The 19,306-nt window shown below is 42.8% G+C and overlaps 1 protein-coding gene across 2 annotated transcripts in view; it reads right to left on the reverse strand.

Annotated features, from left to right (window-relative positions):
• Nucleotides 1-19,306, reverse strand: part of PKHD1 (PKHD1 ciliary IPT domain containing fibrocystin/polyductin) — a 975,887-nt gene that overhangs the window by 50,398 nt on the left and 906,183 nt on the right. The gene's annotated exons all lie outside the window — the stretch shown is intronic.

A 19,306-nucleotide genomic window follows, 5' to 3' on the forward strand; every position in this document is an offset into this window, starting at 1 on the left:
TCCCATATACTTTTAATACAGCAGACTTCTGACAGGTTACACAATGTCATTGTCCACTTGGTCAAGCATCGTCTGCATATGTCCCTAAGCCCGAAACTGTTGCATACACAGTTGTCGGAAAATCCGATCGTTCAGAGCATGCGTGGCACTTTGTCCGATCGGAATTCTCTACAAATGATCGGACAAAGTCCAATCGGACCATGCTGTCGGAAAATTTTATAAGCCAAGCTGGAGAACTTGGTCCGTCGGATATTCCAACTGAAACATTCCGATGGAGCCCACACACAGTCGGATTATCCGACAACACGGTTCGTTCGGACATTTTCCCTCGGAATGTCGGACCGTGTGTACAAGGACTTGGAGCTCTGGAGAACGGTGCTTATGTATTGACCTCTGAGCACTATGAGCCTGCAGTGGTTTGATGATCCCAGGGGGTGCATCCATGAAGACTTGGGCTCACAGGAAGTGTGTTGAATGGCACTGGGCATAATTCACACCAGAAGAGGACCATCCCTGGGCCACAAAATGATGAGTCTGCAGAGGATAGTGCCGCAGGAATTGAGCAAAATGTTTTATTTTTTTAGCATGCTGGGCAATGTATGTATTCATAAAATAAAAATCTGTAGTGGGGCTTTAAATATATTTTAAATGCAACTACTGTAAGTACCAGCATCTATGATCTCAGCATCCTTTAATGTCCAGTACAATTACATTTAGATTGCAAGGAAAGTGTAGGCATTTCGGTGCAAATCAGGAGTGCTCCACAAATACAGCGGAAAAAATAAATATTGAACACCTCACCATTTTTCTAGATAAATATATTTCTAAAGGTGCTGTTGCAATGTAATTTTCACCACATGTTAGGCCGCGTACACACGGGCGGACTGTTCGTCCAACTTTGTCCGCTGAACAGTGTTTCAGCGGACAGTCCGCTCGTGTGTGGGCTTCAGCGGACAGTTTCAGCGGACAGTCTGACGAACAAAGTTTTTCGGAATTTCCGTAAGACTGTCCGCTGAAACTTGGTTTGAGCGGACAGTCCGCTCATGTGTAGGCTTGTTCGTCAAACTAAGTTCCCCGCATGCTCAGAAAGGATTTACACGCCGAAGGTTGCATTGCAGTGTATAGGACTTCGAATCTCTCGTCCCGTCGTACGTGCCGTTCACGTCATCGTGCAAGTTTTCAGCGGACTGTTCGTTCGTCGTGTGTGGTCAAGTCCGCTCATGCTAATTTTGAGCGGACTGTTTGTCAAACTGTTTGACGAACAAAGTTGGGCGAACAGTCCGCCCGTGTGTACGCGGCCTTAGTAACAACCCATGTAATCCATATATACAAAGAAGCCAAAAAAAATACATTCAGAATTGAAGTTATTTGTAATAAAATGGAATGACACGGGGGAAAAGTATTAAACACGCTAACTGAAATTTATTTAATACTTCGTACAAAATCCTTTGTTGGTAATGACAGCTTCAAGATGCCTCCTGTATGGAGAAACTAGTCGCATGCATTGTTTAATGTGTGATTTTTGGCACGTTCTTCCACACAGTCTTCAAATCTTGAAGGTTCCTTTGGCCTCTTATATGGACTCTGATCTTCGGTTCTTTCCATAGATTTTCTATTGGATTCAAGTCAGGGGATTGGCTGGGCCATTCTAGCAGCTTTATTTTCTTTCTTTAAAATCAATTGAGAGTTTCCTTGGCTTTGTGTCTGGGATCTATGTCTTGCTGAAATGTCCACCCCCATTTCATCTTCATCATTCTGGTAGATGGCAGCACATTTTTATCAAGAATGTCTTGGTACATTTTCCCATTCATCCTTCCTTCAATGACATGAAGTTTACCAGTACCATAGGCTAAAAAACAGCCCCACACCATGATGTTCCCACCCCCAAACCTCATTGTTGGTATGGGGGTGTTTTTGGGGTGATGTGCAGTACCATTTGACCTCCAAACGTTGTGTGTATTATGGCATCCAAAGAGTTAAATTTTGGTCTCATCTGACCAGACTATGTTCTTCCAGTATTTCACAGGCGAGACGCAGATGAAACCTCAAAAAAAGCTGAAACGCGCGTTTAGAAACGCGCGTTTTGCCGCGTTTGCATGTCGCGTTTAGACGCGTTTAGACGCGTTTAGACGCGTTTGCGTTTAGACGCGTTTATAAAGATAACATCATGTAGACCCTCCCCAAGCTCTCAAAGCATTTTTTTTAACTATTTCTGCTATTTTGATCAGAGTGAGCAGCAGCAGCATAGAGAGCAGTTGTACACTTGCATTTGCCGTGTCACTTGCCACGGCACCTGCCACAAGTTGTGGATTGTCCACTTGCCACGTCACTTGCCACAAGTTGGGGATTGTCCACTTGCCACATCACCTGCCACGTCACCTGCCACAAATTGTGGATTGTCCACTTGCCACGTCACTTGCCACATCACCTGCCACGTCACTTGCCACGAGATGTGGATTGTCCACTTTCCACGTCATCTGCCATGCCACCTGCCACAAGCTGTGGATTGTCCACTTGCCACGTCACCAGCCACATCACCTGCCACAAGTTGTGTATTGTCTACTTGCCGCGTCACTTGCCACATCACCTGCCACGTCACTTGCCACAAGTTGTGGATTGTTCACTTGCCACGTCACCTGCCACGTCACCTGCCACAAGTTGTGGATTGTCTACTTGCCGCGTCACTTGCCACATCACCTGCCACGTCACTTGCCACGTCACCTGCCACAAGTTGTGGATTGTTCACTTGCCACGTCACCTGCCACGTCACCTGCCACAAGTTGTGGATTGTCCACTTGCCACGTCACTTGCCACAAGCTGTGGATTGTCCACTTGCCACATCACTTGCCACGTCACCTGCCACGTCACCTGCCACGTCACCTGCCACGTCACCTGCCACGTCACCTGCCACAAGTTTTGGATTGTCCACTTGCCACGTCACTTGCCACGTCAGCTGCCACGAGATGTGGATTGTCCACTTTCCACGTCATCTGCCATGCCACCTGCCACAAGCTGTGGATTGTCCACTTGACACGTCACCAGCCACATCACCTGCCACAAGTTGTGGATTGTCCACTTGCCACGTGACTTGCCACATCACCTGCCACGTCACTTGCCACATCACCTGCCACAAGTTGTGGATTGTCTACTTGCCGCGTCACTTGCCACTTCACCTGCCACGTCACCTGCCACGTCACCTGCCACGTCACCTGCCACAAGTTGTGGATTGTCCACTTGCCACGTCACTTGCCACAAGCTGTGGATTGTCCACTTGCCACATCACTTGCCACGTCACCTGCCACGTCACTTGCCACGTCACCTGCCACAAGTTTTGGATTGTCCACTTGCCACGTCAGCTGCCACGTCACTTGCCACATCACCTGCCACGTCACCTGCCACAAGTTGTGGATTGTCCACTTGCCACGTCACTTGCCACATCACCTGCCACGTCACTTGCCACGAGATGTGGATTGTCCACTTGCCATGTCACTTGCCACGTCACCTGCCACGTCACTTGCCACGTCAGCTGCCACGTCACTTGCCACAAGATGTGGATTGTCCACTTGTCACATCACCTGCCACATCACTTGCCACATCACCTGCCACAAGTTGTGGATTGTCCACTTGCCACGTCACTTGCCACATCACCTGCCACGTCACTTGCCACAAGATGTGGATTGTCAACTTTCCACGTCACCTGCCATGCCATCTGCCACAAGTTGTGGATTGTCCACTTACCACGTCACCAGCCACATCACCTGCCACAAGTTGTGGATTGTCCACTTGCCACATCACTTGCCACCTGCCATGTCACTTGCCACAAGTTGTGGATTGTCCACTTGCAATTGCAATTGTTTAAAATATTTTTCTAATGGTTTTTCATCATTTGCAATCATTTTTGAGATTTTTAATGTAAAAAAAAAGGTCACCTTTAAAAACGCATATAAACGCAAACGCGGCTAAACGCGGTAGCGGCGTTTTGCCGCGTTTTACCGCGTTTTGCGTCTGAAACGCAGAAATTTTTGTTTCTGAACGCATTTTTTTGCTTCTGGAAAAACGAGATTAAACGCAACTGCATATAAACGGAAAAAAACGAGACTGTGTGCATGGACACATAGGATAACATTGAATGAGTTCAGGTGCAGTTGAAAAAACTGTCCAACTGCATCTGAACGCGCGTTTAACTGCGTCTCGTGTGCATGAGGCTTTAATGGTGTGCAGCAAACTTTAAACAATTGTATTGTTTACAAGCACACTTTGCACTTACACTTTGCTAGTATTAGGTTGTTTCTCATTATATTTTTATTTATTTATTATTCTCTCATATTATTTGGTTTTTAAGTTAGCGCACACACCCCCATTCTGTTTTAAACTTTAACCACTTCCCGACCAGCGCACGACGATGTACGTCGACAGAATGGCACGGGCAGGCATATTGGCGTGCAGGTACGTCCAATATTCGATGCCGCCCTGCCATAGGGAGCGCACCGCCGGCGGCGCGCTCCTGCGCTGGTCGAGACCCCCTTGAGTCCGGTCGCGGGACCCGCGGACTCGATCGCCGTGGCCATCCCCACGATCGTCTCACGGAGCGGCCGAATGGAGGAAATGCTGTGTAAACAACACTTTTCCATTCTGCCTAGCAACTAGTGACGCTGATCTCTGCTCCATGTGATTGGAGCAGAGATCAGTGTACACTAAATGAAAGCCCAACCCCCCCACAGTTAGTAACACACCCCTAGGAACACTTAACCCCTACACTGCCACCCACTGGTTAACCCTTTCACTGCCAGTGTCATTTACACAGGAATCACTGCATTTATATAGCAGTGATTACTGTATAAATGACAATGGTCCCAAAAATGTGTCAAAAATGTCCAATGGGTCCCCGACAATGTCGCAGTCACAATAAAAATCGCAGATCGCCACCATTACTAGTAAAAAAATAAAATAAAAAATGATTAATAAAAATGCTATAAAACTATCCCTATTTTGTAAACGCTATAACTTTTGCGCAAACCAATCAATAATCGCTTATTGCGATTTTTTTTTCCAAAAATATGTAGAAGAATACGTATCGGCCTAAACTGAGGGAAAAAAAATGTTTTTTTATATATTTTTGGGGGATATTTATTATAACAAAAAGTAAAAAATAATGCGTTTTTTTCAAAATTGTCGCTCTATTTTTGTTTATAGCGCAAAAAATAAAAACCGCAGAGGTGATCAAATACCACCAAAAGAAAGCTCTATTTGTGGGAAAAAAAGGACGTCAATTTTGTTTGGGAGCCACGTCGCACGACCGCGCAATTGTCAGTTAAAGCGACGCAGTGCCGAATCGCAAAAAGTGGTCTGGTCTTTGACCAGCAAATTGGTCCGGTCTGAAAGTGGTTAAACAAGCTTCAACATGCTTTATCTTCAGCAATGGAGTCTTGCGTGGTGGTTGAGTGCGTTACTTATTGTTTTCTTTGAAACAATTGTACCTGATAATTCCAGGTCTTTCTGAAGCTCTCCATAAGTGTCCCTTGGCTCTTGGACAACTCTTCTGATAACTTGTTTCACTCCTCTGCCATAAATCTCATGAGGAGTACTTGGCCGTGGCAGGTTTATGGTGAAATCTTGTTCTTTCCCCTTGTGGATTATGGCCCCAACAGTGCTCACTGGAACATCCAGAAATCCTTCTGTAACCAATGCCATCAGTATGTTTTGCATCGAGAAGTTTGCAAAGTTCTTAAGAGAGCTCTTTGCTTTTACCCATCATAAGATGTTTCTTGTGTGATACCTTGGTAATGAGACACCTTTTAAAGGTCATCATTTGAGACTGAACCAGCTGATATTAACTACACATGTGCAGAACTAAAAAAATAGTTTCGTTTTGATTTGTTATTTACATAAATTTGTTTCGCTAAATTAGTTTAATCCATTTAATTTGTTTTTGGAATTAGTTTTGTTTATTCGTATTCAAATCGATTCGAATTTCAAATTCGGATCAATTCAAAAAGTTTTCTAATTCAAATAGTTTTTGAATTCAAATCGTTTTCCAATCTCCAAAAAGAATAAAATAGAACAGAAAATAAATGAATAGAATAGAAAAAAATATAATAGAAAAGAATATAACAGAAAATGAAAGAATATAATATAATAGAGAAAAACAAAACAAAATAGGACAGAAAATATGATAGAAAATAAAAGAACAGAACAGAATGGAATAAAATAGAAAGGAGTAGAATAAAATAAAAAAATTGAATTAAATAGAAAGATTATAACCATCTTCTGAAATTTGAATAGAATAGAAAAGAATAGAATTAAAAAAAATAATAGAATAGAATAGAAGACAAAGAATATAACCATTTTCCAAAATTAGGATAGAATAAATTTTAATAGAATAGAAAAGAATAGAGTAGATAATAATAGATAATAACACAATAGTATATAAAAAAAAAAAAAATAGAATAGAATGAATATAACCATCTTCCTATTCTAATATATTCTTTTATATTCTATTCAAATTCAAATTGATTCTATTTGCATTTTGGGAAATGGTTCTTTTCTATTATATCCTATTCTATTCAATCATATGCTATTGAGTTTTTAATTGTGTTCTTTTTCTTTGTTTATGCTATTCTATTTTATTATTTTCTATTATATTCTTTTTAGTCTATTCTATTCAAAATTATTCTATTCTACATGAGAATTTCGAAAGATGGTTATATTCTTTCTATTCTATATGTTTTTTTGTATACTATTCTATTATTTTCAATTTTATTCTAATCTATTATTTTCTATTCTATTCAAATTCGAATTGATTTTATTTGAATTTTGGGAAATGGCTATATTCTTTCTATTCTATTCTATTTTTCTTTTACTTCTTTTCTTTTCTTTTTGATTCTATTATAGCCGATTCTATTCTTTTATTTTCTATCCTATTCTTTTGCATTCTATTCATTTCTTATGTATTCAAATTCAAATCTATTTTATTTGAAATTCGAATTTCTGAAGATGGTTATATTCTTTCTATGTTATTCTATTCTATTCAATTTGTTTATATTCTATTCTAGTCTGTTCTGTTTTTTTATTTTCTATTCTATTTTATTCTCTTTGTAAATTTGAAAATGCTGGAAGTGGTTAGGTCACACCAGCCCCAAAATTCCAAATTTACTATCTATCGGCAGTCCAATGGCTTTGGTACTTTTTGAGCCATTAACATACAGTAGAACAATGTAGATCAAGTGTTCATTTTTTCTTTATTTGCATTTATATTCTAGGCCAGTGATGGTGAACCTTGGCACTCCAGATGTTTTGGAACTACATTTCCCATGATGCTCATGCACTCTGCAGTGTAGTGGAGCATTATGGGAAATGTAGTTCCAAAACATCTGGGGTGCCAAGGTTCACCATCACTGTTCTAGGCCAATGTTTTTGAAAGTATTGGAGTAAGGAACAACCAAGCAGCTAGTATTTTAAGAAGCAGGTGACTAATGCCAGCCATATTATTTCTCTCAGTACTGATTTATTTTAAGAGTAAACTATAACCATTTTTTTTAACTGTATAAACGAATGTTTAATGGCATTACAAATACATGTTTAATGTAGGTTTGTTTTACAGTGCATGCTGGACTATCTACTAAAGCCGCGTATACACGTAGCCGTCTGTCCGACGTACTTAGTCTGGCGGACTGCCCGCCAGACTGTCCGTTGGACTTTCCGAACGGGCTACTTGCCCACACACGGCACTTTTTCAGCGGACTAATACGGCGTACTAAGTCCGCCGTACTATCCGCCCTACTTTTGAAATGAACGGACTCGCCCACACACGCGGAGAAAAGTCCGCTCATTTCGAGTGGGTCTCCAGGTAGGCGGGGCCCGTGAAGGAGACGTCATTGGCCCCGCCGCCTGGTATGGACTTAAAGGGGAACCCCAACGCCGAAAAAAAATCGGCGTGGGGGTCCCCCCCAAGTTCACAACAGACCCTTGTCCGAGCACACTACCCGGGCTGGCCAGGAAAGGGGGGCGAGCGAGCGCCCCCCCTCCTGAGCCGTACCAGGCCGCGTGCCCTCAACATGGGGGTGCCTTGGGGAAGGGGGGGCCGCGCGGCCCCCCCACCCCAAAGCACCTTGTCACCATGTTGATGAGGACAAGGGCCAGGGTTGTCGGGGTCTGCGGGCGGGGGGCTTATCGGAATCTGGGAGCCCCCTTCAATAAGGGGGCCCCCGGATAACGGCCCCCCACCCTATGTGAATGAGTATGGGGTACAATGTACCCCTACCCATTCACCTGTAAAATAAAGTACAAAAAAAAACACAATACACAAGATAAAATAATTTATTGCACAGCTCCGGGGGTCTTCCGTCTTCCGGGGTCTTCTCGCCGGATTCCTCCGCTATCTTCTTGTAGCTCTTTTACTAGCGGAGGAGCCCGGCATTCTTCTTCGTCGCCGCGGCCTCTTCTTCCGACTTCGGGAGTCTTGTCCCCCTCTTCGGTTCTTCTGCCGGGCCACCGCGCCTTCTTATAGCTCTTTTACAGGCGGTGGCCCGGTCTTCTGTCGCCGCCGCCGCCGCCTTCCGTTCTTCTTCTTCTCCAGGAGATGTTGACTCGACGATCTCTCCGGCCGCAATGCCAGGGACGCGCTGCGCTGCCACTTATATAGGGACAAGGGGCGGTGTCACATGGGTTTATGTCACATGGGTTGGTGTCACATGGTGACCCCGCCCCCTTACGATGTCACAGTCCCGGAGGATGCTGGGACTGTTGCCATGTGACATCAACCCATGTGACCAACCCATGTGACACCGCCCCTTGTCCCTATATAAGTGGCAGCGCAGTGCGTCCCTGGCATTGCGGCCGGAGAGATCGTCGAGTCAACATCTCCTGGAGAAGAAGAAGAAGAACGGAAGGCGGCGGCAGCGGCGGCGACAAAAGACCGGGCCACCGCCTGTAAAAGAGCTATAAGAAGGCGCGGTGGCCCGGCAGAAGAACCGAAGAGGGGGACAAGACCCCCGAAGTCGGAAGAAGAGGCCGCGGCGACGAAGAATGCCGGGCTCCTCCGCTAGTAAAAGAGCTACAAGAAGATAGTGGAGGAGTCCGGCGAGAAGACCCCGGAAGACCCCCGGAGCTGTGCAATAAATTATTTTATCTTGTGTGTTGTGTTTTTTTTTGTACTTTATTTTACAGGTCATTCACATAGGGTGGGGGGCCGGTATCCGGGGGCCCCCTTATTAAAGGGGGCTCCCGGATTCCGATAAGCCCCCCGCCCGCAGACCCCGACAACCAACGGCCAGGGTTGTCGGGAAGAGGCCCTTGTCCTCATCAACATGGGGACAAGGTGCTTTGGGGTGGGGGGGCCCACGCATGTTTAGGGCACGCGGCCTGGTACGGCTCAGGAGGGGGGGCACTCGCTCGCCCCCCCTTTCCTGGCCGGCCGGGTAGCGTGCTCGGACAAGGGTCTGTTGTGGACTTGGGGGGGACCTCCACGCCGATTTTTTTGGGCGTTGGGGTTCCCCTTTAAGTCCATACCAGGCGGCGGGGCCAACGACGTCTCCTTCGCGGGCCCCGCCTACCTGGAGACCCGCTCGAAATGAGCGGACTTTTCTCCGGGCGGGAAAAGTCCGCTCATTTCAAAAGTACGGCGGACTGGCATACACACGGCCGGATTGTCCGCCGAAATGCGAGTCCGGCGGGAAGATTGGAGAGCAACACGGCATTCTAAGTCCGCCGTACTTTCGGGTCAAAAAAGTATGCCGGAGGCTACACGCGGGGGGATTGTCCGGCGGACTTGAGTTTGCCGGACTTTTCCACCCGCTTGTTTGATCGTGTGTACGCGGCATTAGAAAGCCTAGAACTATCTGTACACTTGTTGCCTTCTTATGAAGATGGAAGATCCAGAGAGCACCAATGGAGTAGAGGAGGAGGGGCTGTGTGTATAAATTAAAAGCTTGCTATTAGGTATGTACCAGACCTTTACCATCTGCTGATAGGAACAAATATGAAATATAAAGGATATGATGCCATTTCTCCCACTAATGACTCTTGCTTTTCTTTTCTCTCTTCTCTTTCCTTTTCTCTCTTTCTTCTCGTGGAGATGGAACATCTCCCTAGTCTGACACTCCTACAGGTGGTTGTTGGCCGATAACATAAAATTAGCCTCTCAACTGCAATGGTTTAGGCCATAATGTAAGGTTTCCAGAATCAGATACACAATACCATATAGAACTGTATATTTGTTTCTATGACCACTTTACTCAACATATCCCCAACAAGGTATCGTTATTGGCAGACCAGGACAGACATGCATCCTCCTTTCGACCGGCCATGTAAAATGTCTGGAGGGATTGTTCCAGTTCGTCCTCTCCACAGTGTGTTCCCCTTGGGGTGAAGAGACGGCCCGATATGAGCAATCTCCTAGTTCATCACCGGTTACACTTTGGGTCAACTGAACAGGGTCAACTACTCACTGCATTCCGACAGTGTGACTGAATGATCTTGTCTCCCTGGTCTCGTTTTAACCCCAGGCACTACCTTCTTCTGGGCTCGGTGCCCTTAAATCTTCTGTATCTAGTGGTCAGCTTCTGATGATTATTGATGTTGTATACCTGTCTTGGTAATGTACTCTCACCTCATATGCCTTACCTGTATTTGAAAGTAAAATGGATATTTTATAGATAGGCAACTCCTATCCTCATATTGATTAGTGGTTCCAAATTAATAATAACTACTGCAGTAGGGAACAGACACAAAAGATACGCTCAGCATCTTTCCAAATAACTGTTCTCCTTTATTATGACGCATTTGTAGGTTTTTATACACATGATTACGTAGGTTTCACATTAATATTACAATTGTACGTTTATGGTAACAAAGGGCGTTATATAGGCTGGCTAATTCTAATCAGGACTCGAAAGAATGCAAAACTTGTACTAAAAACATTATTAGTTCTGTGTGCACAGTGAGGGCATTGTGCAATACATATAAAATAGAATACAATTATATACAGAACCTACAAATTTCCATTACAAAAGTAACATGTATTTTTGTATTTTATAACACCAATAAAAATATTGAAAAGAAATATAAAGGATATATGCTGAAAAAACACTCTCATTCAAAACACTAATAGTAATTTGGGTTTGATTGCAGTGACCGAACTTAGGAGATAAAACCGCAACTCTTGCAACTTTAGAGAGCCTGTCACAGACTCAACCCCATCTCAAGTTTTAGATAACCTTAGGTGCACCTGGACAAATCTTGACATCCACTAAAATCCTCAATGCAACTCTCATCTAGTAAGAGCCATTTACAATCACAGACAGACCATGACTAAATGTCCAGCAACTCTCCAAGGTGTAACCCAAGGCACCAAACATGAATGTTTATCTCCAGGTACAACTATTTCACATGATGCCAGCCTGCACTATTTACAATGAACTCCATTAGGGCACAGGTTTACTGCCAACAGCCCATGCTTTACACACCTGAGGCCAAAAGTAACATACCTCAAAAGAAAACCTGTAACCCTCATAGTAACAAATACAAACATCACCCAGCTCTCAGTTCTGTTAGCAATAAAACACATCCAAATTAAACTATTTCTTGCATTTTAGGTAAAAATAGTTGCAAATGTATATAGATGAGGTTTTGTTTGCATACATATGCAAACAAACTGAAAAGCCACATACCAGTGTACAGTGTCTTCCTTATGCTAATCTATAGAAACCCACATTGGGTGACTGGTGAACGGGTGACAGAAGTGGGTTTCAACAAGGATTATTTTGCCAGCTAACAGAGCTTTGGTGATTATGTAGTCTATTGGCCCCTCCCCTTGCACACCTTCCCATTAGTATACTGTATAGGGAGATGCTTGTAGACACCTGACCATCACACCTATGTAAGCTTTTTTGGACATCCCATTACAAAACCATGGGCCTTAATATGGGGAAGCCCCCCTTTGCATCTATAGTAGTCTCCACTTAAGTGGTTGTAAAGGCTGATGGTTTTTTACCTTCATGCATATGCATGAAGGTAAAAAACATTCTGCTTGCATCTGCCCCCGCAGATCCCCTAATATTTACCCGAGCCCAATCTCGATTCAACAATGTACATGAGAGCAGTAGCTCTCCTGGATCTTTGCTCCCTCATTGGCTGAGACAAAGCAGCGGGAGCCATTGGCTTCTATAGACATACAGAGGTGGCTAGGTAGCGAGCAGGCACAAGTGTCCCCATAGAAAGTGGCTTGCTATGGGCACACTCTGAAAGGGGGAGTTGCCAGGAGGCACCAGCAAGGAGCCTGAGAAGAGGAGGATTGGGGCTATTCTGGGCAAAACCATTGCATAGAGCAAGTGAGTATAACATATGTATATATATATATATATATATATATATATATATATATATATATTTTTTTTTTTTTTTATATCAATTTAACTGGAAAGGCTTTCCTCAAGATTTGGATTGTGTACTACTATTACTGTATGAAGCCAGCCTGCACTGTTCCTGATGACCTTCCTTTCTCTTTTCCAAGGACTTGTTTTTGGTTTGTACACATATTCCCAGCCAACAGCCCATGCACTATACTACAGAGGCCAAAAGTATCATACCCAGAAGGAAGGCCTATCTCCCCAAAGTAACAAATATAAACAGAGCCCCATTGCCTATGCATAGGCAGTACTGCACAACTCCACCAGCTTGGAAAAGGACACTTCCAACCAGTGTAGGTCACAGCTCCTGCACTAGGTCACCACCTGATGGTATTTACAAGGTTGTACAAATAGTATAGGCAAGATGAGGGGTAGTGTTAGGGTTTGTAAAAGTACAGCTATCCCTTACAATACCCCAAAAAGTGGAAAAATGTATTTGCAGTAACCAACAAATAAACAAATATATTGTTATCCTACAATGCTCCTTGTGTCTCAAATGATAAAAAAATAAGTGACATCTGTTTTGTATGATATTTGTTATTTTTACATGTTAAATTGCTTTTAATGTTTAATTAACAAGCATAAAGCATGCCCGAACCTATTAAATGCACCCCTAGGGGTACATATACCACTGTTTGAAAAACTGTGGTTTAGAACAATTGCTGTTAAATTGCTTGATAGTATTCACAAGCCTAAGCACTTTCTAAAGTCTATAACCAGCCTAAATGACCTCTATCATGACGGAAATATGGACTCTTCCATTGAAGGGCCTTGAATGAAAATGCTAAGTTTGTTTATCTGGGACCACCCAAATAAAAAAAAGCAAAAACACAAAAATAAAAAAACAAATAAAAACTAAAAAAGCTTTTGAAGGAAAAAGAAAACCAACTCTTTAAAGGCGACGGTGACATTGGTAAACCTAACTGCTGCCTCTTGGGAAAGCTGGGAACTTGAAATCGTGCAAGAATGTTCTGCTACCTAGATGGTGCTTTCTCAACAGGTAACAGTAAATCAAGGGAACCTTCAAGAAAATGGCCGGAATCCGGGTGAGGTAAGCATATTTTTCTTTCCATGTAGAGCAGTACTATTTGAAGTCACTAGTGAGGTGGGAAAAGTTTGTTTTCATTTTGGGTTTAATTTGTTAAGTAAATCATCTCATTTCAACATATTCGTTATGATAGAGCGATTCATTTTTGGAAGTAATTTCGTATATATTCAGATTCATTTTGTACATTTGTTGTTCTGAATCGATTCGTATTTTCAGAAGTAGTTTTATGAGATTGGCTACATTAGTTTTAACGTGTTAATTGGTTATTTCAGGAGATTACTTTCAGTCATTTCTGCTAGTCCAACCCACAAAGAGAAATTAAATGAGCTGATTGGACAATATCGACTGGAGACACATCCGAAAGTAACAAATGGAATGAAATTAAAGCGGAGTTCCACCCAAAAGTGGAACTTCAGCTTTAAGCACTCCTCGCCCCCTTACATGCCTCCTTTACGGTAACAGGCAGAAACAATTAAGCCCTTGAGCTTAGGGAAGACCTCCCAAACCCAGAAAATGTTAAACCATGCTTAGACTGCTTACAGCCCAGTAACAACCTCATTAAAAGGAATTAGGGACACCGCAGCCAGGGTCCATACACGTACAAGGAGACTTCTACACCTATTATTTTAAGAGTGTGGAAATTGTCTGCAGTATTTATGATTACAGACAACATAATGGTACCATGTCAAGCAATTAAAAGAACATAACAGAATCACAAGTGCTCTTTACTGTCCATTAAGAGTTCCAAACATGTTGGAAAGAAATCTGCTCTTCAATGATTCTCTTGTTACTGATGAAAAGCTGCTTGTTTTTGCCAACAATAAAGTTGCAGATGATGACAGTCAATATTATCCAATTGCATAAATATTTTTTTTTAAAGATCCTTTAGGTCATTCTTATGCCACGTACACAGGAGCGAATTGTCCGGCGTACTTAGTCCGGCAAACAATCCGGTGGATAGTCCGGCCGACTTTCTACCGAACGGACTTGGCCACACACGGACACACAGAAAGTCCGGCGTTTGCTAGCGCGATGACGTACAGCACGTACGACGGGACTAGAAAAGGAAGTTCAATAGCCAGTAGCCAATAGCTTCCTTTTTCGTACTTGCTTCTGAGCATGCGTCATTCTTAGTCCGCCGTACTAGCATACTGATGATCGTATTGTCCGCTGAAACCCAAGTCCGACGGGAAGATTGGAGTGCAAAAGTACTTTCTTAGTCCGCCGGACTTCACGCTGGAAAAGTCAGCTGAAGCCCACGCACGATCGAATTGTCCGCTGAAATGCGTTTCGGCGGACTAAGTACGCCGGACAATCTGATCGTGTGTACGCGGCATTATCTATACTCATGATTTGGAGCTACGCTGATGAAACATTTGTTTTCATTACAAGATGGGACCCGCTGAGATCTTCTTTTTGTTTCAGCAGCGCAGTTAGTTAGGTCACACAAGTATGCGTGTGTAGAGCATTGAAGAAGGAAAATTACCAAGTTCTTTGGTGGACTGGATTCTAAGCAACTTTCATGTAATCTTCCTAGCTATTGGCCATCAAGAGTGACAGTATGGGAGGTGTATTGCTCCACCCAGATGCACCATTGCTAGTTGCTGAAGTTTTTTTGGCTTGGGAGGGGGGACACAGAAGTCCAGTACTTGACCTATGAGCTCTAATTGATTTTTATATAACAAAAGTCCAACTAAAGTCTAATTTTCTCTTTGTAATCCTGTACTGCTATTATGTTATGAATTTCAAATTCTTGAAAATACCTTCTTTTAGTAGAATTGTTTGGATTGAATATGTAATTCTGTGACTTCAGTTGGCCCTTAGTGTCCCTCCTGGTGTACTGTGAAAGAAAGCTGAAACTATGGGTGCCGTAAGAGTCTACTCCATGTTTAGGTACCAGACTACTAATCTTTTGGTAAATACAGATATACTTCGATGGAAAAAAAAAAAAAATGTATATGTTGCTGATTGGAATGTGATGAGGAGCTGTGCCTGCAAGACATCTTTCAGTGCCGGATCTTGGCATTCTGGAATTTTGGCAGCGCCAAGTGACATTCCATCTCATAGGATCCTGCTGCAGGTCCATGGTGCCTGTGCAAATGTAGAAAACCCTTCAATATGTCACCTGCACCAAAATCCTTGTGCTGAAATAACAATTACTTTTCTATAATACTTACTGGAGCCTAAAAGCACTTAGAAAGTGAGACAGCCATCTTGGGAACACTCATTTGAGCCAATTAACCTACCAGCATGTCTTTAGAGTGTGGGAGGAAATCAAAATACCCAGAGGAGACCCACAGAAGCACGGGAAGAAACATGCAAACTCAATGCAGATAGTGGCCTAACCAGGACTCAAATCGAGGACCTTAGCACTTCAAGGCAGAAGAACTAGCCCCTAAACTGGTGGTTACCAAGCTGCTGACCTTTTCTTGTATTTACCTGACCCTTAGGGCACACCCTAAAAAAATACATAAAAGGTGGTGCAGCCATAAGACCATACAAACAGAAAAAAAGATTACAGCGCACACAAAATTACATATATCCTGCAAGGCTATTTACAAACACCTGAACATATTCAAAAATACAGGGGTTTGGTCACACTATATGGTCATTTAGTGCTAAGCCCACTTACTGTGACAAAGTACCCTGAATTAGTGGGTCCTACACTATCCATTGAATGGAAGAACCTGCTTCTCTGAACGATGGGAGCAAACACTCCACTAAATGGGAGAATTAAAAGGACTTCTCCTATAAGCCCTTGCACACATGGCCGGAGATTCTGACGGAATGTTTCCTATCGGACCGTTTTGTCAGATATTCCGACTGTGTGTGGTCTGCATCGGACTGTTTCCGTCGGAATATTCGACGGACCAAGTTTTCCAACCTGCCGGTAACATTTTCCGACAAAATGCTCCTATCGGACATACTCCGATCATGTGTAGCCTACTCCGACGGACAAAGTGCCACGCATGCTCAGATCAAATTCCTAGACCAAAGCTATTGGCTACTAGTGTGAACGTAGTCCTGTCGTAACGAAATAACATCATCACGTTATGTACAATCGGATTTTCCGACAACTTAGTCCGACCGTGTGTATGCAACATCACTTCCGGACCTCTTCCGGAATTAATCCGTCCGAATTACTCCAACGGATTTGGTTGTCAGAATCTCTGACCGTGTGTACAAGGGCTAACACAGGTGGACACTAATAAGAGGCAATGATGATGGGGGTGGGGTGCTCCAGCACAAAGGGATTTGGTCAGAATCCATACACCCCCCCATGATTGCCTCTTATTAGTGTCCATCCGTGTTATAGGAGGAGTCTTTTTAATTCTCCTATTTAGAGGGGCGTATACTCCCGTGGTTCAGAGAAGTAGTATGGATAGTTTAGGACCCACTAATTTGGGGTACTTTGTCGCAGTAAGTGAGCATAGCACTATATGACCATATAGCGTGACCAAATCCCCGTATTTTTGAATATGTTCAGGTGTTTTTAACTAGCCTTGCAGGATAAATGTAATTTTGTGTGCGCTGTAATCTTTTTTTCTGCTTGTATGGTCTTATGGCTGCACCACCTTTTATGTATTTTTTTAGTAAATGTAATTTTTTTATGTGTGTGCTGTAATTTTTATATATTTTTTTTCTATTTCTCCAACTAATACCAGCAATGGGGCACTATTGCTCCAACTAATGCTAGTGATGGAGCACTATTCCTCCAACTAATACCAATAATGGGACACTGTTACTACTCCTATCAACCACAGGTGCTATGTAACCTTTTTACTCCCACTGATCACCAAGCCTGAGAAATTGCTTACTCCTCTACTGATGCCGGGGCATTTTCTGCTCTCACTGGCCACAGTCTGGCCCTCCTAAAGTCTAAAGCACAATACACTGGCCCTTTGTTTAGAAAGTTTGGAGAACCCTGCACAAAGTTATAATGTACCATCTCCATTGGGCCACTCTCATTGGATGGCTCATTATGACAACCTGATTTACGTAACGAGGAAGCCAAGGCTTTCTTGAATTTGTAACTACATGAAAGCATCTTTTTCTAAATACAAAGGCTTTTTCATTTTTCTTACCTTGGATTTTGTGTCGCTTTAATTAAATCATTTTTCTTGTAGTTGTTTTTTTTTTTTTTCAGCAACAGCGCAGTGAGGAGTCGCTGCAGCACAAACAGCCATTATGTACAGGCATCAATGCTACCTCCAACTTTTAACAACCCATAGCGAACAGTTTATGGATCAAGACTGTTGATTTCAAATACATCGTAAATTGTCATTCCGTGTTTATGAGCCCCCAAGGAGCGTTCTGTGCTTTCCCAAAAGGCCATTTCCCTTCTCCAAACACATGCTCCTAAATCTCTTGCTTTTATATCTGTGCCAGAGTCTTAATGAAGACTTTTTGATGCAAGAGAGTATTTAAGACGGGAGCGAGTCAATTTAAGGCTCAACTTGGCTTCATCAAGTCGCTTGGCTTCTGTTCTGGAAAACGGTTTACATGTTAACTAATTGCGCATTTAAACTGCTCGCTGTTCTTTAAGCTCAATCATAATACGTGTGTTTGTCTTCATAAAGCTTTCGCCAAGTGAAAAATGCCAACAGCTGTACGGCGTACTTCGATTATGAGAAATCCTGTGCCTGCCGTAATCTCAATGTATATACGCAGCACAAACAGGCTTGACTAAATCCAAAACATATTTTATTTTACGTGCTTTAATTGTTTGCTTAGGCTGCCGTAGCGCACACACGCCAGTCGAAAATATCTTTCTTTTACGCATTTTATTTTCTCACAAGGTAGTGAAAGTAAACACAGACTCCTAGAAAGTTCCCTTGGGGGAAATTTCAGTGGGAGAGATAAATCCAGCCTCCCTACCACAGGTTCCTCTCGAATACTTAACCAATTATCCGAATGTAATTGTCTCTACTACAGGAAAACAAAATGACAAGCACATTTCCGGGACTCAGTTAATGTTTAAGAAAACATAATACAAACATGCAATCTAGTTTTTAAAGTGGACGTGTAACTTAGTTGCAGGTATGGGGCTGCCTAGGATGTGTAGTGTTGCATTATTGATGTGTGAAAATTAAAGAGGACTGGTCACAATTGGGTGTATTGGTCTAAATCCTTTTTATTATGTAAGTTTTTTGTTGTTTTTTTGTTTTTTTTTTATTAAATCCCAATTCAATTCACACTGAGTGCTTTCTCAGCTCCCCTGAATGTCATTTCTCCTGCTTAAAAGACATGCTTAAAGCTGCATTTTGCACAAGTGTTTAAGTGCATCAAGCATCATCAAGCCTGTTGCAGAGTGCAGTGTGCAGTGCAGTGGTCTCCTTTTAGTGCTGCCGCACACCCCTTGCTGAGTAAGACTTATACTGTGTGCATAATTTTTAAGCAAGGGAGTATTTGGACCAAATCATAATTTTTATGCATTTTGTCCAACTCCAAGCTGTATAAACTTGAATGCTTATTGGATTTAAGCATATCAGGTGATGTGTATTTGTGCAATGAGGGAGGGTGTGGCCTAAAGAGATCAACACCCTATATCAGTGATGGCGAACCTTGGCACTCCAGATGTTTTGGAACTACATTTCCCATGATGCTCAACTGTACTGCAGAGTGCATGAACATCATGGGAAATGTAGTTCCAAAACATCTGGAGTGCCAAGGTTCGCCATCACTGCCCTATATCAAGGTGTGCATAATTATTAGGCAGCTTCTTTTCCTCCGGCAAAATGGGCCAAAAAAGTGATTTAACTGACTCTCAAAAGTCTAAATTTTTAAAAAAACCTTTTAGAGGGATAATGGGGCTTGATCACAGAACCATTAAACATTTTGTTGCAAATAGTCA

The sequence above is a fragment of the Lithobates pipiens genome, unplaced genomic scaffold, assembly GCF_037356315.1.
Source record: "Lithobates pipiens isolate NorthernLeopardFrog02 unplaced genomic scaffold, aLitPip1_a1.2 Scaffold_18, whole genome shotgun sequence".
Classification (NCBI taxonomy): domain Eukaryota; kingdom Metazoa; phylum Chordata; class Amphibia; order Anura; family Ranidae; genus Lithobates; species Lithobates pipiens.